This window comes from Condylura cristata, unplaced genomic scaffold (assembly GCF_000260355.1).
Source record: "Condylura cristata isolate star-nosed mole 26May11 unplaced genomic scaffold, ConCri1.0 scaffold00002, whole genome shotgun sequence".
NCBI lineage: Eukaryota > Metazoa > Chordata > Mammalia > Eulipotyphla > Talpidae > Condylura > Condylura cristata.
In genome coordinates, this window is record NW_004567103.1 from 86373021 (window position 1) to 86396150 (window position 23130).

The following is a 23130-nucleotide window of genomic DNA, read 5'->3' on the forward strand; positions in this document are numbered from 1 at the left end:
ATAAATAATGGATGATATACATAGGATAGTACATTATTCAGCCTTAGAAAGGAAGGAAACCCTGGCACATATTATAATGTAGATGCATCGTGATGACATCATCTTAAATAAGTCATTCTCAAAAAGACAAATAGTATATGGGCTCATTTAGATGTGACATATGGAGCAGTCAAATTCATGAAGACAAAAATTAGAATGGTGGTTTCCAGTGGCTGAAAGAGGGGAGAAAGGAGAGTGATTATCTAATGGTCACAAAGTTTCACTTGGGGAAGAAGAAAAAATTCTGAAGACACATGGTCCAGATGTAAATTGCTTAGTGTCCCTGAACTGAACAACTTAACACCATTAAAATGGTAAATTTTGTACTATGTGTGTCTTGTTACAATTTTAACATCCCAAGGCCTGTTAATGGCCAATAAAATGTTTCCACTCAAGAGCAGTTCCCATCCCAGGCTGACCCAATGGACGCTTAGGCTAGCAGTGTCTCGCTCTACACCCTGCCCAGAGCTCAGTCACGGTGAACTTCCTGGTCTCTCTTTAATGTACCCCTCTCTCATTTTTGTGCCTTTGTATATGTGCTTTGTCCACTGGGAAGTTCCTCTGCCTCTTATTTTTTTCTTCCTTTGCCAGTACTTATTGCTGGTTGGCAACTGAGTTCAGGTGTTACACTACTTTGGGAAATCTTCCTTAACCTTCAGGATGAGTCATTTCTCCAGTGTTCCCACTGCTCCTTCAGAGCACTTAAAACCTTGCAGTCTAATCTGCCTGTAATAGTGCAGTGGGAAACAGCTGTTGGAAAATCAGTCCTGTTGTACATTAAAGGGAAGAGAAAATTCCATTAGTAAGAATAGAGCCAGAAGTAGCAGGATAACGTTATTAGTAGACAGGACATGAAATCAGTTATTATTACAGTATTCCATGTGATTCAGAAAGAAGGGAAAGGATGAACAGGTTAAGCAGCAATATGAAATGTGTGTAAAAGACTCAAATCAATCTTCCAGATATAAAATATCATGGTGTGATTAAATAACAAATTACACACTACAGAAGAAAAAAAAAAACTAAACAGCCAGAAAAACTACATAAAAGTAAAACAGAGAAAAGTCTAAAAAGCATAAAAGTGCATCAGTGTCTGTGGATAATCCAGGAAGACTAATACAGGTATAATTTGAATCCCTGAAGATGAGGACAGAGACATAAAATGGCATATTTGGAGATATAATAGCTGGAAAAAAAATCTAATTTTAATGAATACTATAAACCCACAGATCTTAACATGTCAAGGAATCACAAACTAAGAAATATGGAGTAAAAACTCCAAGATACATCAAAATTAGATTTTTTTAAAAACAGTGATAGAAAATCTTAAAAGCACACAGAGAAAAGTGTGTCATTAAATACAGAACAAAGATAAAAATGACAGAATTTTCCTGGTTAAAAATCAGTCTACTATGCTAAATTCAGCAAAAATATCTTTGATAAGCAAATTTTAAATAAAGACATTTGAAGATACAAAGAAGCTGATAGAATTCATCAATAAGCCAATATGTATGTCAAAAAGTGTTAAATTCTTCAGGAAAAAGCAAAATGATACCAGATTAAAATCCCAATCTATGTAATGAATGAAGTGTCCCAGAGATAATAAACATGTGGGCTTAAAAAGAGATATATTTTATTTTAAAATCTTTTTTTAAAATACAGATTGTGGAAAGAAAAAATTAATAGCAAATATCATGGGATGTAAAAAGTAGACAAATATGATGTGTATGATATCAATAACACAAATACCAGCATTAGAATGCAGAAGCATATTGCTATAAATGTCTTACCTCATATGTGAAATGGTACAAAAATGCATGTAGAAAGACACAATAAGTAAAATAGGGCAATATAAACCCCAACACAACCATTGCTCTAACAAACTCTCAGATGACCTCACAGTTTCCCTTCCTAGTGCTCATAACTTTATGGGATTCATTCCTCGTGAGTGTAGGCAGGACCTGTGACCTCTCTCTACCAACAGAATACTAAAGATGATAAGAAGTATGCAATTAAATTAAATTAAATGTTAAATAGTCTAACACTCAGCTGGCAGGAATTCTCCCTTGGTGGTTTTGGAAAGCAAAATAACTGATAGAGTGAATGATTTTTTTCTTTTTCTTATGAACAAATTAACAATTTTTATACTTGTGATTCCTATTCAGTATCATAACTGATACTCTGCACAGTACAAATATGCAGCATAGGTTTTTACAGGAAGAAATAAAACTCTCTAGTTATAGACAAATGAAAGTGGCAAAGAATTTACAAAAGAACTATTAGCATAAGAGAGTTTAGATAGGTTGAAGTATATAGAGTCAATATACAAAAATGAATTGCATTTCTGGATACTAGCAATGAAAAATTTTAAAGAGAAAAAATTTAATGTTATAGATAATAATGCCAAAATATCAAATTTCTATGTATAAATCCAATAAAATGACCTTTGTGGTAAAACTTTAAAATGCTCATAAAACAAATCAAAGGCAAATTGTTATACTTGTTATCCACCATGATGACATATGACTTAAACACAGATCACAGACTCAATACAGTTGTCTTGTCTACTCTCTACAACTCAACTGCATATATAATTTAATTCTACCAACATTCCAGCATGAGTCTCTATAAATGATTCTAAAATGTATATGGAGAGGCAAAAGAAATAGAAAAGCAAAAGGATTTCTTAAAAACTTGAACTAATTTGGAGGACTATCAATACTTGATTCTAGATTCAGAAAAAAGTAAGCTTTCATTAAGAAAAACAAAACAAAAAAGGAAAAAAGGTTGACACAAAAATCGATGGAGTAGATTAAAAAATACAGATTTAGGCATGCCTATATTTTAAAAATAGGCATTAATATTCTCTTAATGTAAATATTGTCTTTTTTTTAAGACTTATTTATTAATTCATACAGAACTGGAATACAGGCCAGAGGTACAGGGACAGTGAGAGGTTTCACTAGAGACAGAGTGGGGAGCAGAACAGGCTGACTGATGAAGAACACTGCTGAGGGGAGCAGTGGGCTGGTCAGGAGAAGTCTACCGTGCCATGTGGATCATCTGGGGTAGGGATAGAACTCATGCTGAAGTGGCCTTAGCTTCTTAGTGCTGTGCTTTAACCCGCCGCACCAACAGTGAGGACCCAATACTGTCTTTTCTGATAGTGATACTAGAGCAAATATCTCTATGCAGAAAATCATTAGTGCCTTTCTCAGGACATTTGTGAATTCACCAATTGGATTTCACCCACACTTTGGGAGAAAATATTTATGAATCACAGATAAAATAATGTCTATAAAGAATATATATAAAGAACTTTCAAAACTCAAAAATATGCCAATAACCTAGTTTTTTTTTTTTAAAGATTTATTTATTTATTCATATAGAACTGGGGTACAGGCCAGAGATGTGGAGGGTGAGAGGATTCACCAGAGACAGAGTGGGGAGCAGAACAGGCAGATCGACGAAGTACACTGCTGAGGGGAGCAGCGGGCGGGTCAGGAGATGTCTGCCACACCATGTGGTCACCTCCGGGGCAGGCGGGAATCGAACTCATGTGGAAGCGGCTTTAGATTCTCAGTGCTGTGCTTTAACCCGCTGTGCCACCAGGGAGGGCCAACAACCTAGTTTTTTAAATGGGCATCAGATGTAAGTAGAAACTTCATCAAAGGAAATAAGAGAATGAGAAAATAAGTCACATGAAAGATGTCCAGCCAGCATGATTAGTTACTAAAGGAAAATGAAAACCAGAATGTGATTTTCACTTTGCATCTTTAGCACAAATAAAATAAATGCATTAAGAAAATCTGTTTTGATAAATTCATGTTCTGGTAATTTATATAGAATCACTGTAATGCTTTTAACTTTGTTGATGAGAATGCAAAATACTAGAGACATTTTAAAATGATTTGACAAGCTTTTACAAAATTAAACATAGATTTATCACATGGTTCTGTAATTTTACTCCTTGTTATCCAGCTTATTGAAATTAAAACATATTTACACACACACACACACACACACACACACACACAAAAACACCTTGTACAGACATGTTTATAATGACTTCATTTGTAACCTCCAAAACTACAAAATTCCCCTAAGTAAGGAAATAACAAATGAGCTGGGGTACATCCTGCAAATACATACTACTCAGCATAAGTAAGTTTCATGTCCTTCATGATAAACAAGTTAAATTCAAAATAAATCATACCATAGATTCCATTTTTATGAGAATTTGGTAAAAGCAAAACAGTATCATGAAAAAGGACCAATGACTGCTAGAAGATAGTGGAGGAGATGAGATGTTTATAAAAAGTACAGGGGATGGGAAAAAATGTGCAAAATGATGTAAAAATAAACTTTGTAATAAAAAAAAAAGTACAGGGGATTTGAAGTATGCTGAAACTGTCCTAAACTATGATTACCATATGGTTACCTAATTGCATGCCTTTGTCAACCCTTACAAAACTGCATTTAACAAATGTTAATTATATTTTGCTTAAAATACATGTTCAAAAAAGAACATATAAAAGAGGAAATAATATAATCTAGACTCCATACAATGCATCACCTACAATTATCATCATACAACAAATACTACACATTTAAATAATAGGAAAACATGAACCAAGTTATAAAAAAAAAAAAGAAAAGTAGTTGATAAAAACATTAAACCAAAAGAAAAATAGATAATTGAATGTCATTTGCTGCAACATGGATGGAGCTAGAGGAGATAATGCCCAGTGAAATCAGTTAGAAAGAAAAGAAAAATATCAGGTGGTTTCAGTTATAAGAGCAATGGAAGGAAACCAAGTAGGGGATCAGGGAAAAAATAGTAACAATTAAAAATATAACACTAAACATGGCCCTCCCTGGTGGCGCAGTGGGTTAAAGCACTGCACTGAGAAGCCAAAGCCACTTCCGCATGAGTTCGATTCCCGCCTGCCCCAGAGGTGACCACATGGCATGGCAGACCTCTCCTGACCCGCCCGCTGCTCCCCTTAGCAGTGTACTTTGTAGATCTGCCTGTTCTGCTCCCCACTCTGTCTCTGGTGAATCCTCTCACCCTCCGCATCTCTGGCCTGTACCCCAGTTCTGTACAAATAAATAAATCTTTAATATATATATATACATATATATAACACTAAACAAAAGTAATCAGACAACAATAAATCAGAGAGGTTCTGCAGGGGGGGAGGAGGGGAGAAACACAAGGGTGGGAAAAGCACAAGTTGATGGTGCACAGGTGAACTGGTGATGAAGCTTCATGAGGACTACATCTGATGTAAAATATATACAAATAAAGAAGTTAATATAAAAAAACCTGAAACCATGATGATAGATGATAACAGTACTGGAATAAAAAATGTTGGAAACAAGTTCTGGTAAGGCTGTGAAGAATACATATTTACAGTTGGTGGAAATAAAATGTTTCCATAGAAGTGGAAGTAACCTCTATGGAAAATGGCATTATGGCTGTTTAAAAAGCTAAAAATGAAAATACCATATGTTCCAGCAACATTCTAGGTATTTGTCTAAAGAATACAAAATAGGGCCCTTGCTATCCCTGGTGGCACAGCAGGTTAAAGTGCGGCACTAAGAAGCTAAACCCACTTCAGCATGAATTCCATCCCCACTCCAGAGGTGACCCACATGTCACATCAGACCTTTCCTGACCTGCCTGCTGCTCCCCTCAGCAGTGTGTTTCAATCTGCTTGTTCTGTTCCTCACTCTGTCTCTGGTGAATCCTCTCACCATCTGTGGCCTGTTCCCCAGTTCTGTATACATAAATAAATAAAACATTTTTAAAATAATAAACCATTTTAAAAAATAATAAATAACCCTAAGAAACAATCTGATACAATACAACCAATATAACTCTTAGATTCTGCGGATAAGTATTGTGGCTATCTAAGAAGAGGAAGGAAAGGAGGAGGAGAGGTTAAGAATTAGTGGAGGACGAGAGAAGTATGTACAGTGCATAGTTAGGAAGTGAAGTGTCCTCCTGAAATCATACAGTTTTGTAAACAAATAGCTAATCAATAAAATTTGATTAAAAATAAAACATTCAACTAAAAAAAGAATTTTTAGACTGAATAAAAAAAATAGAACATTAGACCTCTGGGAAAAATAAAACTTGTAGCTTTATATATATATATATATATATATATATATATATATAGGCAAAATATGCTTTTTCTAAACACAAACTGATGGGTCAAAGCAAAATTAATACTCAATTTCTGAATTAGGGATGTATCTGTAATAATAATATGAAAAATAAAAGAAATGGTAAATGGGATGACAGTGTTATAATATACTTAACTCTTAAGAAATAGGTATATTATTAAACCTAAGAAGACCTTGCTAAGATTAGGTATTACATTTTAATTTGTGGAATAACTAGTCAATAATTATGGAAAAATTTACAGCTAAAAAGTCACTATAAGACAAAAATAGAATAGAAATAATACTTGAAATCAATACTTAAAATGTTGGCGCAGCAGTTAAAGACAGCACTATCAAGCTATCGCCAGCCACTAAGACCTGAGATCTATCCCTGGCTAGGGAGCTGGCCCATATGGCACAGCAAACCTCTCCTGTCTCTGGAGAATCCTCTCACTATCCCCACACTTCTGGCCTATATCCCAACTCTTGTATGCTTTAATAAATAAATCTTAAAATAAATTTTGAACATGTGAAAAAATATTTAATATTCTAAGAAAACATATAATTAGCCCTAAGAAGAAAAAAATCTGATATGTAAGAAAAATATGTAAGAGAGTTAATTTCAATCCAATTAATTAAATGTTGCATAAAATATACATATAGTAGGGCCCTCCCTGGTGTGCAATGGGTTAGGACACAGCATTGCAGGCTGGCCATAGCCGCTTCAGTGTGAGTTCGATCCCTGGCCCTGCAGGTGATCCATGTGGCCCTGCACACCTCTCCTGACCCTCCCACTGCTCCCCCCAGCAGTATTACTTCACCAGTCAGCCTGTTCTGCTCCCTACTCTGTCTCTGGTGAAGCCTCTCACCATCCCTCCACCTCTGGCTTGTACCCCAGTACTGTATATATAAATAAATAAATCTTTAATATATATATACACACACACACACATATGCACACACATATATTAAACAATACAACTAAGAGATAGGGACTGAGGCCTCCTTGGTGGCCTAGGGGTTAAGGGTCAATCCTACTACCACTATGGCCTGAGCTCAACCCCCAGCTAGCAGACTTACATACGTATGGTGCCACTGACCTTTCCTCTCCCGTTGCTTCCTTGGCAGTGTATTTCAGTAAATTTGCCTGTTCTGCTTCCCATTCTGTCTATGGTGAATAATTTCACCCCCCACACCTGTAGTCTGCACCTCAATTCTCCTATGGGGAAAAAAAATAGAGACTTACTGGGCCCTCCCTGGTGGCGCAGCAGGTTAAAGCACTGCACTAAGAAACTAAAGAGCCGCTTCCGCATGAGTTCGATTCCCGCCTGCCCCGGAGGTGACCAGACCTCTCCTGACCCGCCCGCTGCTCCCCTCAGCAGTGTACTTCGTCGATCTGCCTGTTCTGCTTCCCGCTCTGTCTCTGGTGAATCCTCTCACCCTCCGCATCTCTGGCCTGTACCCCAGTTCTGTACGAATAAATAAATAAATCTTTAAAAAAAAATAGAGACTTACAGACAACATAGAAAAATAATACAAGATAAAAGTATATATAATCCACTTGCAATGAAAACTAAATATTCAATATGAATAGACAAAAAAAATGAAAGACTGGAAAAAAGATAATATGCACATAATAAAAAGCACATTAAAAGCTGGCATGGCTATATTATCAGAAATCTATATGTTCAATTTAAGCATTGTTACCAGAGAAAGAAAAAAATGTATTAACTTCTTTGTTAAAGGCCCTTCCTGGGGGTTCATTCTTCATAATGCAACACTACGAAGCTATCTGCAGTCACTACAGCATGAGTCTGATCCCTAGCCAGGGAGCTGACCCACATGGCATGTCAGCTGCTCCCTGACCTGCCTGCTGCTCCCCTCAGCAGCGCATTTCAGTAGTTCTATCTGTTCTGTTCCCCATTCTGTCTCTGGTGAATCCTCTCACACCGTTGCACCTCTGGCCTGTACTCTAATTATTGTGTGCATAAATAAATAAATCTTTCAAAAATATATTTGTTAAAGAGCTTACAGTGATGTACAAGCAATTCATAGCAATTCCTTGGACTTGAGTTGCTTCCTGTTAAATAATAAAAAGGGTTCATTCACTAGGAAACATAAAACCGTTTAATCTATATATGTTTATTTTCAGGGCTTCAAAGTACATAAGTGAGAAAGTGGCCTAAATAGATATATTCACTATTATCAAGAAGATCTCAGTACTCTTCTCAAAAAATTGATAGAACAAGTAGACATACAATCAATAAGGATACAGAAGACTGAAACCACATACCATCCAAATTTCCCATTGGAAAGCCCCACCTAGTTACTGCAGATTTGAATTATTTTCAAGTCTATGTAAAGTATTTCACAGGTGAAACCATATGAGACCATACAATAGCCTTAGTATGTTTCAAAAGATTGAAAACTTGAAGACTATGTTCTATAGCCAGAAACAAAAAAAATCCTAGTAAAATTTATATATGCATATATTTAAATTCACTAAATATTTTAAACAGGCAATAAAATTACTTTGTGTTAAATAAAACTAGAAAATATCATTAAGTTGATAGTTAAAGAATATGTCAAGTGTGAATTATAGGTTAAGTAGCACTTAAGTTATATGTTGAAATTATTTGAGTATAAGAGACAATTTTTGCTGATAACCTAAATGTTCTTATTATAAGCTAATAAAAAAAACAGCAAATTACATACATATTAAGCAGGAGTAAGAAAATAAAAGCATAATAAAAAAAATAATGAAGAGGGCCTCCCTGGTGGTGCAAGGGGTAAAGTCTCAGTGCTATCAACATATTGCCAGACACTGTGCATGAGTTTGATTCCCAGCCAGGGAGCTAACACAGCAGACCTCTCCTGTCTCACCTGCTGCTCCCCTTAGCAGTGTATTTCAGTAGATCCACCTGTTCTGCTCCTCACTCTGTGTCTGGTGAATCCTCTCAAAGTCCCTGCCCCAGTATCTCTGACCTATACCCCAGTTCTTTGCGTCATAAATAAAAATAAATATTTTTTAAAAAGAAAAATAATGAAAGAAAGGAAGCAACATATCTAGATGGTATAGGAGAATTCAGCCTCTCTCCCTTCACAAAGAGCAATAATTAGACAAATATCCATGAATAAAAATAGATCTGAGAATGTTCAAGAGTCATTTACAAAGTCACAGCCAAGCAGTGGAACATTAAACCAGAGAATATATGCACACAAAGGACAGACCAATTCTAAAAGACAAGAAGGAACTCCCTAGTCTGAGAGATTTCCCTTCATTAAGAGAAGAAAGACAGCATGACTAGCTTTTCATATTATTGCATAAAGAGCCACTTCTGTTTTATCCCAATCAGATTTCTGGAAAGAACTGGCTGAAATAAGAGGTCTGCAGTGAGAATAAAAGACAAGGGCTACCAACATGTCTAGGCATCAGGGCACTAATGGTTCCCAGTGGCCCTATCTGCAGTAGAACACTGCAGCTTTCACTGGTGAAGACTTCAATGATCTTTATGGATGGTGCACAATCCTGTGTTTTCCAAAACTGAGGATGCCCACAGCGACCTCTGCTTCACAGAAGAGCCCAAGAGCCAAGCACAGTCCATGTAGACATACTTAGCTTTTGTATCTAAGACAGCAAAGCTAATTCATGGTCTCATCTACTAGTGAATTACCCAACTAGCTATTAAATCTGATCAGAGTATCTAGGAAAATGTGGAACATATATCGTAGCTCCATACTAGTAAAGAACCAACCCACCAGTTCTACTCAACTTTGTCAGCCAGCAACACACTCCCTCATCCCCATCCTCAGAGCTTGAGCAATTGCCTTACCCCAAAATACAGGTAAAGAGCAGGACATACTTCTCTCTACCAACGATGCTACCAACAGAAATATCCAGAAATCCCAACTGAGCTGGATGATAAAGAACTCTCTCTCTGAATAAGTATATGCTGAAACACATTAAACTGTCAAAGTCACAAGGAAAAAAGTTAAGAGCAGCAGAAGAAAAGTTAAGTAAAGGGGAACCACCCCATAACACTCAATTTTTCAACAGAAAATTTCTAATCCATGAGGTGTATGATAACACAAGGAAAGAAAGTAACTATTAGTTAACAATTCTATACCCACAAAAGTTGCCCTTCAGAAACAAGCAAAGAGAGAAAGGTCTCCTGAGACAGATAATGAGACTTGACTTACATAAAGACAGAAAAAAGGTTTATTGTTTGTTTTTTGAGTGGCAGTAGCATAAATTTACATGACATCATAAAACATAAAAAGGTAGCATGGAACTCACTAGCAATGGTACAATATAGTCATCGTTAGATTCTTCAATGTAATAATAATGGTATATAGAAAATGTTAATAAGTTTAAAAATTAAAAAAGAACAAAGTGGCCCTCCCTGTGGTGCAGCAGATTAAAGCACAGCACTAAGAAGCTTAAGCCACTTCAGCATGAGTTCGATCCCCGCCTGCCCTGGAGGTGACCCACATGGCGTGGCAGACCTCTTCTGACCTGCCTGCTGCTCCCCTTAGCAGTGTACTTCCTCGATCTGCCTGTTCTGCTCCCCACTCTGTCTCTGGTGAATCCTCTCACCCTCCGCATCTCTGGGCTGTACCCCAGTTCTGTATAAATAAATAAATAAATCTTAAAAAAAAAAGAACAAAGTAAAAATTATCATAATAGTCTGTTATAGTTACACAACATAAAAATATGCAAGTTGCAATTGTGATAATCTAAATTATTACTGGGAGGAAAAAATGAGATTAAATCTCACAAATGCTAAGTTTAAAATAATGTGTTATAAATGTAAGATGTTCTATATAAGCCTACTTAAATAAACTGTGAGGAACTTATATAATTACAATGAAAAATTATGTAACTACAAGGAAAAATCCTTTACTCCTTATAAGAAAAGAACAAGATAATAAAATCCAAATCATACTAATTTCAAGAAACAAAAATGACAACAGGGTAAGATACAAGGAATAAAGGAGCTACAAAACCACTAAAAAACAATTAACAAAATGGCAACAGTAAGTACCTTCCTTATCAGGGATTACTATAAACATAAATGGAATAGGTTTTCTGATCAAAATTCATAGAAATTGAGTGGGTTAAAAAATCAGTATTGAGGCCCTCCCTGGTGGCACAGTGGGTTAAAGCACTGCACTTAGAAGCTAAAGCCACTTCCTCATAAGTTCGATTCCCGCCTACCCCGGAGGTGACCATATGGCGAGGCAGACCTCTCCTGACCCGCCCACTGCTCCCCTCAGTAGTGTACTTCGTCAATCTGCCTGTTCTGCTCCCCACTCTGTATCTGGTGAAGCATCTCGCCGCCCCTGAGCCTCTGGCCTGTACTCCAGTTCTGTATGCACAAATAAATAAATCTTAAAAAAAAAATCAGTATCTGCAAAGCCATCAGTAATTACAAAATGCAGTGAAAAGTAATAATATTGGCATTATTAATATTCCAGAGGGAAAAGAGTAAAAATGACACTTTAGCCTTAAAGACAAAGATAGATTGGAAGTAAAGGGATAAAAAATGATATTTCAAGCCAAAGAAAGTAATAATAATTATACTTCTACCAGACAAAATGGAATTTAAGCTAAAAATGGTAAAAATAGACAAAGAAGCTCATGATATAATGATAGTCAATATATCAGATGATATAAGTTGTAAATATTTATGAAACAAACATTAAAGGATGTAAGTATATAAAATTAAAGATAATAGGTAAGAAATAATAAAATAAATATCAGTAAACAAATAATAATTGATGATTTTAATAGCTGATTAGAAACAGTAGATATATCATGTTCAGATAGAATTATTTGCAGTAGTTAAGACTTGGAAACAACCTAAGGACTTTCACTGAATTAATGGATAAGGAAGTTGTGGGGCACTCACATACACACAGACACACAGACAAACACACACACACACACACAATGTAATAATATTCATCCATTAAAAAAAAAAAAGAAGAAGAAATCTGGCCCCCCCTGGTGGTGCAGTGGATTAAGGCACAGCACTGCAAGCTGGCCCTAGCCTCTTCAGTGCGAGTTTTATCTCCAGCCCCGGAGGTGATCCACATGTCAAGGCAGAATTCTACTGGCCCAACCACTGCTCCCCTCAGCAGTGCACTTCATAGATATGCCTGTTCTGTTCCAGCTCTGTCTCTGGCAATCTGCTCACTGCCCCTGCACCTCTGGCCTGCACCCCAATTCTGTATGCATAAATAAATAAATTCTTTTAAAAAAAGGAAATTCTAGCACTTAAATATAGAATGGACCTTAAAAATATTATACTGGGCCCTCCCTGGTGGCGCAGTGGGTTAAAGCACTGCACTGAGAAACTGAAGCCACTTCAGCATGAGTTCGATCCCCGCCTGCCCCAGAGGTGATCCATATGGCGTGGCAGACCTCTCCTGACCCGCCCACTGCTCCCCTCAGCAGTGTACTTCCTCAGTCTGCCTGTTCTGCTCCCCACTCTGTCTCTGATGAAGCCTCTCACAATCCCTGCACCTCTGGCCTGTATCCCAGTTCTGTATGAACAAATTTCTTTAAAAAAAATTATGCTTAGTGAAATATCAGAAAGAAGATACATACTGTATGATCTAACTTATATGTGCAATCCAAAAATAATAATAATAATAATAAAAGGAGATCAGACTTGTGATTACTAGAGGTGGGAGTGGGGAGACAGAATTGGAGGAAGTTTGTCAAAATATACAAATTCAAAGTTATAAAAAATAATAAGCATTCAGGATATAATGTACAATGTCATGATCCCTAGATAACATCAATTCATAATAGACAGGAAGTTTAAAAGAGTAAAAGCTAAGAGCTTGCATCACTAGAAGTTTTTTTTTTTTTTTAATTTTTTCCTCTATACTTTTTAACTGTATCCATATAAAAAAAATTAATGTTAAATGGAATCTACTGCAATAGTCATTTCACAAAATATACTAATCAAGCCATCATGTTTTGTACCTTAAACTACTCAGTGATATACTTCAATGATTCCTGAATAAATCTGATGGAGGCTCTCCCTGGTGGTGCAACAGATTAGGACACAGCACTGCAAGCTAGCCCCAGCCACCCCAGTGAGAGTTTGATCCCCGACCCGGAGGTGACCCACATGGCACGGCAGACGTTTTCTGGCCTGCTCACTGCTCCCTTCAGCAGTGGACTTTGTATATCTGCCTGTTCTGCTCCCCACTCTGTCTCTGGTGAATCCTCTCACTGCCTCTGCACCTCTGGCCTATACCCAAGTTCTGTATGGATAAATAAATCTTTAAAAAGAATTTAAAAAATAAAGCTGATGTAAAAATATTAAGGAAGATTCAAATAAATGAAAGAATCATGAGTCAGAAAACTAAACATTTTATTTTATTTTTTAAAGATATATTTATTTATGTATACAGAACTGGGATACAGTCCAAAGGTGCACAGGTGGTAAGAGGATTCACCAAAGACAGAGTGGGGAGCAGAACAGACAAACTGATAAAGTACACTGCTGAGGGGAGCAGCCGGAGAGACAGGAGAAGTCTGCCACACCATGTGGGTCACCTCTTGGCCCAGGGATCAAACTTGCACTGACGTGGCTGTGGCCAACTTGCAGTGCTAGGTCCCAACACATTGTGCACTAGGGAGGGCTCTAACTAAACATTTTAAAGAACAAAAGCTTGAATATTTTGGAGCTTAAACTAGTTCCAAAATAGCATACAGTTCACCATAAATCCAGGAGAAATACTCAAAGCTATTTTGTGGTACGTGACAAGTAGTTTCTAAAATATATATTGAAGATGTAAAAATCAAGATATCCCTGAAGAAGAAAGCATGTAGGGATTTCTCCTTCACCAGAGATTAAAAAGTCTTAATAACTAAGAAATGGTGGCATTGGTACAGGGATGTACTAGAAAATAGACTATGCAGAATAAAATAGAATATATGCAGAACTTCATGTATGAGAAACATGATACTTAAAAACAATGAAAAAAACATGAGCTTTTCAACAATCTGTCCTCAGACAGTTATCCACATGAGAAGAAAAAGAAATTGGAGTGTTACCTTATATCACACATAATTAATTCCCAGATGCTTTGAAGATTTAAATGTGTACCATAAAAATATAAACAATTTAGACTACCATAAGGAAGACTATCTTTATGGCTGTGGGATAGAAATGGATTTCTTAACACTCAAAAAAAGGCAAATCATAAAGAAAAAAAATGTAAACAGAAAAACTATAGACTTCTCTTTCTCATAAGAAGACATGTAAAAATGAAAGTAAGCCACAAATTGGGAAAGGATGACCAACAAAGAATTAGAATACAGAATAACAGGAAAAAAAACTGATATAAATCAATAGGAAAAATATCATTCAAAATAAAAATGCATAAAAGCTTTAAAGGAATATTTGACAAAGAAATACCAAGTTAGAAATATGAAAAGGTGCTTGAGCTATCATGAATCTGGGACATTCAGATTAAGGTTACAATTGGATGTCATTTTATACCCATCCGATTGGCAAAATATTCTTAGGTCTGCAAACATCAGGTTTTGACAAGGATGTTCAGAAAAACCCATCTACTTTGGGGGAGTGACAATCTGGTGTCACCTAATAAAACTGAAGCGATACTCCCAAACTACAGACACTTCTTTCCTAGGATTGCATGGGTTGTGCACACGTGCTCCAGCGAATGTCTGCACAGTGTTCGCAGAGGCTTTCATTACAGCCAGGCCTCAGAAGTGAGCCAAATTCCCAAAGACAGGAGACTGCAAAGAAGCTGCAATCTCCTAGCATACAATGCTGTACAGCAGCAAACATAAATGAACTAACATATGGTGACTATCTCTCAGGAGAGCGCTGAGCAGTTTAAAGCCAGTTGCAGATGAGTACATATGGTTCAATTGCATTTAAATAAAGTTTAAAATCTTCAGTACTCAGCACTATGTGCTTGTGTGGGGGTGGGGTGCAGAGAGGCGGTCATGGGCACAGGTCCCAGATCACACACCTGAACTGCACCACCTCAGCTGTTAGGCCCCGTAAATATCCAGTGCATATTCTCTGAAACATGACATGGTGACCCTGCTAGAGATGCAGCCATAGTTGTTAAAACTGTGAAGAAATGAATAGAACATCAGTACAGTGATTCACTATGGAAAAGGAAAAAAGATGGAATTAGAGATCAGCACTCACTGACCTTGAAAATTGTGCTCATGGTCTATTCCTTAAACTCTAGGAACATGTTGTCATTCATGTAGCATTCTTTTATATTTTCAGTACATGTTTCATGTATCTCATGTTTAACAAACAAAAATAAGACTTGTCCAGGGGTGAATTTACTTGTACCCCATGATGCTACACTTCCAATGATAAGGTGACTTTCTAGGATCTCTGCAATTTGTCATGAATGTACTCTTATTTTCATAGATAATGAAAACCAATATTTCCTCGTAAAAGATATATGGCATAAACAGTGAAACAAACAATGGCAGCTTTTTATCAAGTCTCCAATTGGATTATTTGATTCCTATGTGATGTTAGGAAACTTTCTTAACCTCTCTGACTCTGACTCTTCTTTAAAATGAATGTGGTAATGTATAACTTGCAATGCTGCAAGGATTTGAATTATACACAGACTGAGAAAGTATAAATAAGCTACTGCATTTTTGTTGGACAGTTTGTAAAAAATGTTGAAATATTAAATGTTCTTGTCATATAACTAGCTACTCCATTACTTCAAATCTATTTCAGAAAAATGATCTTTATAATCTCCACAAAGATTTATAAGCAAACTAGCCCACTGCAACATTGTTTTGAGAAATATTGCCAATATGAAAACTGTTAAGCTATGATACATCAATACCTGGAAATACATTACCTAGTCATTAAAATGAATAAGTTAGGCAACTTATTTTCATAATCTAAATGAAATGTTCTCATCCACTGACATAGAGTGTGAAGAAGCTCAGCAGGGTTTAAGAAGTCTAGGTGTTTGGGCCTTCCCTGGTGGTGCAAGGTGTTATAGCACAGCACTGTGAAGCTAGCCACAGAAGTCACCTCAGCTCAAGTGAGCTTGATCCCCTGCCTGGGAGGTGACCCATATGGCACAGCACACTACCCCCGCTCCCCTCAGCAGTGTCTTTCATCAATCTGTTCTGCTCCCCACTCTGTCCCTGGTGATTCTGCTCACCACCCCTGCACCTCTGGCCTGTATCCCAGTTCTGTGTGCTTAGAAATCTAACTGTAGAACTGAGGCCCCTATAGGGAGAGTGGGGATGATTAGTAAAAAGGGAAGATAGGACTTTTGGTGCTTTGATGGTGGTAACATAGTTCTAAAGAGAGGTGAAGTTGTACCCCTAAATGACATACAATGTTGTCAACCCATGTTATCTTAGTTAAAAAAAAAAAAACTACAATTTAAATAAATTTATCTTGACCCTAACATACAACCATCTGATTCTTTCTCTCCTAAAAGATTTTTTCTAAGTTATCCTTAACTGCAGCAATGAAACTTCTTTGTAGGGGCTCTCTTAAATCTAAAAAGCCACTTGTAAAAGACAATTTCTGTGAGACTAGAGTGTCAGTTTCATGTGGGACTCTAAAAACAAGGAGCTACTATATTTGGTGCACATAGATTATCCCCGCTCACATGGTCACCACCTGTCTGTGCTACTACTTTTTTTTTTTTTTGCCTGAAAAACTGGGTCAGAATGTCACATAAAGGCATTACCAAGGTACTCAAATAAATAGTTTAGTAATTCCCTAGTTGTTTTAACAGTGCTGAGTCTGCATCAAAAGGATAATCATAAGGCCCTCCCTGGTGGTGCAACAGGTTGAAGCACAGCACTATGAAGCTATCTGCAACCACTGCAGCACGAGTTCGATCCCCAACCAGGGAGGTGACCCACATGGTGTGGCAGACCTCTCCTGACCCACCCACTGCTCCCCTCAGCAGTGTATTTCAATCATTCTGCCTATTCTGCTCCCTACTCTGTCACTTGTGAATCCTCTCTCATACCAAGCATCTTTGGCCTGTACCGCAGTTATTGTATGCATAAATAAATGTCTTTAAAAAAAATAAAGGGATGTAAATTTAGAAGCTACATTGATGCCATGCCTTCCTCTGTCACAACTCAGAACACATTAGTCTGTCTCCTCCTGATACCATAATACCCTGGCAGTGAGATGCAAAGAATGAGTAGAGTAGTCTCAGGGAAAAGACAGATGGTCATTGCAGGCTTCTCATGCAAAGGAGAGTTAAGTGAGGGCATGTAACACCTCCATCCTGAGTCCCAAAGGCAAAAATGCCCTTGAAATTCAGAGAAAGATTAGGTGTTAGTGCTTTGACTTTTAGTTTTCTTTTTTATTTCAGTTTTATTTTTTATTTCTTGTAATGGACTGGCTCACCATTTGCAAAGTTAACTACCACACTGCCTGAGAAAGCCTCCCTCATTAGCCAGGGCCTTTCTACTAAAGACTGGAGACTTCTGGACGTGTTACTTTGTGCTTGTGTAGGTCCAGACCCTCTGCCAGTATGAATGACATGGATGTGGACATCAAGGGCAGGACATCAGACTCTGTTCTCTCTCCTACAGCTCTTGGTCACAGCTCATCTGAGGTATAGAAGAGAAGGCTGGCGTGAGACTGTCCTGGAGGACCCTTGCTCATCTGCCTACACATGGGTTGTCAATAGCTCAAGGAAAAGACAAACCGTAGAGGCTTGATCTCAGTCCAGACCAGCTCGCCCTATGTCTTCAAGTGTGGACTCAGGAAGGGGCCAATAGTCTGAGGAGTCAAACATGTGCATCATCTTATACAATCCTTGTAGGGATTCTGTGCTGTGGGTCTTTAGCTTCCATCTGGAGGAGGAACCAGAGACCTCCATTTCTGTGTCCTGGGGTGAGAATTTGAAAACTACCTGTGTGTGATTTCCAAATCCAGGCATGTCCACCCATGTGCCCCGTCAGATACTGACGTGGTCAGAATGGCCTTGAATGACATCTCATACGCTGCATGTTCCATGAATTTCAGTTAAATCTGAGCATTCACCAAGCTGAAATTTCACTTTATATCCCCCAAAATATGAAAGGTGATGGGAATCAATTGCAACATTCCTTGCCCTGCAAAGAACAAAGGCAGCTCGTCCCCTCTGTAGCATGAGGTTCCATGAGGACACATCCTACAGACAGCTCCCCATCTGCTGTTCCACTAGTCCATGATGTGTTATCCAATGGTACTACACTTGCTTTTTTTTTTTTCAAATATGTATGTATGTATGTATGTATTTATTTATTTATTTTTGCATACAGTACTGGGTACAGGTCAGAGGTTCAGGGGCAGTGAGAGGCTTCACCAGAGACAGAGTGAGGAGCAGAACAGGAAGAATGACATAGCACACTGCTGAAATGAGCAGATACTAAGACAGAAGAGTTCTGCTGTGCCATGTTCGTCACCTCCAGGGTGAGGATCGAACTCGCACTGAAATGGCTGCTAAAGCGGCTGTCAAAGCAGCTGTGGCTAGCTTTGCAATGCTGCACTTTAACCCGTTGCACCACGAGGGAGGGCCCCAGACTTGCTATTTCTTAAATGATAAAATAAAACCATTGTTTTCCTCAAGCCTGTCAGGAAATATTGGGGTTGTAATTAAGTAACTGACTGGATGCCTCGCGCCATGAAGGTAGTTAGAACTGCAGCCTCACCTGCACATAGTGAACACCCAGACACTTAGCTCAAAGATGCCAAGTGTAGGAACAGTTTGCCATTTAAATTTGCAGTGACTCTTCAAGGTAACCATGGTCATCTGCATTTACCACATAATGAGACTGAAGCTCATGAGGTCCTGTATGACGATGCACCCGCATGATGATACCCCACTGACCCATGTGTCTGGGCACCCAGTGGGTGTAAGCATCTGAGTTCTTATACATTTTGGGCTGGTGAAGGCCCAAAAATGTATAAGAAAAGCTCTGCTCCTTGAGATTCTGGCCATGAACCCAAGGAGAAGCACAATGCACTATAAAAGCAAAGTGTCAGTTCAAGGTAATGATCTCTCCACGTACAATTAGGCTGCAACATTTTCCTAGCCAGGCCACATCTCTCCCAGGAAATCTCCCTTGATAGCTTCAGATAACTGTCTCTAAGCATTTCTGTACCTACAATACAATGCACACTTGTGGCTTGCTTGTGTCACTTGTTAAGGAGATAACTTTCTCACTTGTCTCTTGCCCAGTAACTCATTGAGGGCAGGCACTGTGAGTTAAGCTTTCTGTGATCACCTAAAAGCCAGGTAAAAGCTGGTGCCAAAAGAAAAGCATTTATTCATGTGGGATTTGGGTGGTGGGAATAGAGTTTCCAGGTTTGATATAGGCTGGGAGTTCTATGTCAGGTGAAAATAGTTAAAATCCCATTTCACTGGCATCCTGGGGTCTTCTAGTCCCTGATTTCTGTCACCTAGTTTTGTCTGTGTCTACTAATTCAAGAAGTGTGTGGGCATACATTCTTTTCTTTCATCTTCAAAAGTGTTCAAAAGTGAGGGCCCTCCCTGGTGGCACAGCGGGTTAAGCACAACGCTAAGAAACTGAAGCCATTTCAGCATGAGTTTGATCCCCGCATGTCCCAGAGGTGACCACATGGTGCAGCAGACCTCTCCTGACCCACCCACTGCTCCCCTCAGCAATATACTTCATCAGCCAGCTTGTTCTGCTCCCCACTCTGTCTCTGGGGAATCCTCTCACCACCCTTGCACCTTTGGCCCAGTTCTGTATGTATAAATAAATAAATCTTAAAAAAAAAAAAAAAAGTGTTCTAAAGTGATAGACAGGTGGCCCCAGGCAGGAGTCATGGGATCTGAGTTTGCAGACTGGTTCCTTCATGAACACATTCTATAACAGGCAGAAGTTCAACACTTCTTTGAGGCTCAGTTTCCCCACCCCTCAAATGAGAGGGTTGAACTTGCTGAAACTGAGGGAGGGACCCTCCCAATGCTCAAATTATATTACCTGTGAGAATAGAGTGTAGAACAGTCGGCCAGCCCTCCTAAAGCCACCAAAGGATGATATTAAACTAGAACTTCCAGGGAACACAGAAGTCTTTTGAATAATGGCTTTGCAGATAGGCACTGGGGCATCATAAACCTCCCTTGCTTTTCTCCAAGTTATAATTCCACCTCATTGTCACTAACACCCCAGTTTCTGCAGTAATTTCATTTAATTTTATGGCTTGGCTCCTGCAGCCTTGCTAGTCAGATAAGCAGGTTTGACAGCTGTGTGGGCAATGATTTGCAAGGCTGGGGGCAGGGTATAAACCGCCAAACCAACAGCACAGGTGGAGAGAATCGATTTACCTCTGGAGACAGGACCAGACCTCCTTCGAGCAAACCGGCCCTGCCAGTATAGCCAAGTCTGGCTGGGGTGGGGCATATGGTCTGCTCTGACCTGTAGGCATGGGGAACAGAGTGTGGGCTCTCACCAGGCAGAGAGAAGGCCAACAGAGAACCAGAAGGCACTATGGGCCAGCTCTTCTCTAGTTGGGCCTCTACAGGCCAAAGCACAAAAGCAGAAAAAAATGAGTAGTGACTGTGACTGTCACATGTGCAAAGAGGCAAGTGGTGAAGAAAAGGTCACTTATGACTGTCACGTGTGCAAAGAGGCAGGTGGTGAAGAAAAGGTCACTTATGACTGTCACATGTGCAAAGAGGCAGGTGCTCTTTGGTTCTTCTCCAATGGATACGTTATTGAACTTCCCTGAGTTGTGTTTCCCATTGGGTGGGCTTTCTGGAAGAGACTTAACCGGTAGGTTCAAACTGATCCCTGAGAAGGCCAACGCCACTGGTCAGGTGGGTCTGAAATGCAACTGTGGAACAAAGAAAAGAGTATTCTCACAGAAGGTACAGAGCTCTGGCCAGAAAGCCAGCAGAGAAACTTCTTCCTATAGGTTTGTTCAGGCACCCCAAAAGGCCCAAACTACACTCAGGGATGGGTGTCCAGAAAACACACATAGACCCAGCCAGCCAGGCACTGTTCTGAGCAGTGTACATGTTCATTCTTTTCATCCTCACAGCAGTTGTGAGATGAGTGCTCAGCTAGCTCAAACTTAAGAAAGCTGCTCGGTTACACAGTCAGGAAGCAGAGAAGAGTAACTTGATGTTAGCTCAAACACAGCAGCAAGCTTGCCTGCTTGATGGTGAGGCACACACCAGTCTTTGTTGTGGGACTTCACTCTACATTTCAGGATATTTAGCCATATCCCTGGTCTCCACCTACTTTATGCCATTAGAATCTCTTCCCCAGTAACACAACCTGAAATATCTCCAGACCTTGTCAAATGCTCCTTGGAAGGCAGAATCACCTCTGGTGAAGAAACACTCTTTTTGAATGTTAACGACCAACAAGGAGACAAGTGATTTCAAGTTCCAGTTAATGCTTTGCTGCTGAGATAGAACCTAAAATTTGGGATGGGGCTACAGAAAGTCCAGGGAGGGGTACTGAGCTTCATCTTGTGAGTCAAGTGGAGGAAAGGGCTGACCTGAGACAGGTAGCTTAGAGTCAGGGGATGGGGGAAGAATTTGTCCCAGACAGAACAAAAGAACATGAGTGGCAGCTGGCAGCAAAGCAGTTGTCTGAGAGCTTTCACAGATGGTTGTGTGGAATCCTGTCCCTATATCCAATTGGTCAGAAGTCCAGGTAGAGTCCTGGAATGTCCAGTTTAATATGTACTCCAGGTAATCTTTATTCAGTCAATGTTGGGCTTGGGAATCAAATAAATTTGTCGTGGCTGCTGTTGGAAAGTGTGAGCAGGGGCTTTGGGGCACGTCGGGGTCTCCCTGAGTCTCCCTGAATGGGCTGCCTTGCAGGCTTAGGTGGAGAAGAACTCAGTGTGGGTATGACTGTGTCCTGCTCTGTGACCCCTGTTCTGTGATCTAATAGTTCTACCTGGGCATCCTCACTTCACCAGGCAGCCTAATCACAGCCTTTGTATGCATGGGGAAAAAACATCAATTTTTTTTAGTCAAAGAACTGAATTTGAGTCCACTATAGTTTACCTACATTATCCTATCTGAACCTCATTTTTCTTATCTATAAAATGAATCCCAAATTATCTATTTCCCAGGATTTCCCGGCTGAGATTAGGTAGTTGAAGCATGAAGATATTGTTGTCATCAAGGTTTTCTGCTTACTGAATCTAGCTCCAAGTATCTCTTCAATTTATAGACCTGCCACATTAATAATATTTCTGAGTCTCATAAAGACCTGGAGAACACCGGCATATCCTGGATGATTTCAAACACAGCTGTTCAGACTTGACCCAGGCTTCTTAAAAAAAAAAATGTATTCATTTATTTATGCATATAGAACTGGAGTACAGGCCAGAGGTGCAGGGGTGGTGAGAGGATTCACCAGAGACAGAGCGGGGAGCAGAATAGGCAGATGGGTGAAGTACACTGCTGAGAGGAGCAGTGGGCGGGTCAGGAGAGGTCTGCCATGCTTGTGGGTCAGCTGCAGGGCAGGATCCAACTCTCACTGAAGCAGCTGTGGCCAGCTTTGCAGTGCTGTGCTTTAACCCGCTGTGCCATCAGGGAGGGCACAGCTTCTCTTCCTGAATAGCCTCTTGTTTTAGTTTATTTTTACATCATTGTGTGCCTTTTTCCATCTGAGTTGTAAGCCCCGTGGGCTTCGCATCACCAAATCACCCATGTGCCATCACCACAGTCCAGTACATTTCCCTCCCCCCACCGTTTGTGATTCCATTTCCCATTCCATCTCCGTAAAATGTCTCTGGTATATAGTTGTCCATTATTATTATTATTATTATTTTCTCCCCTGGTCCTTTATCCTCCTGCTATGAGTGAAACCATCTGGTATTTTTCCTTTTCTTTCTTAAATAGCCTCTAGTTTTTTTTTTT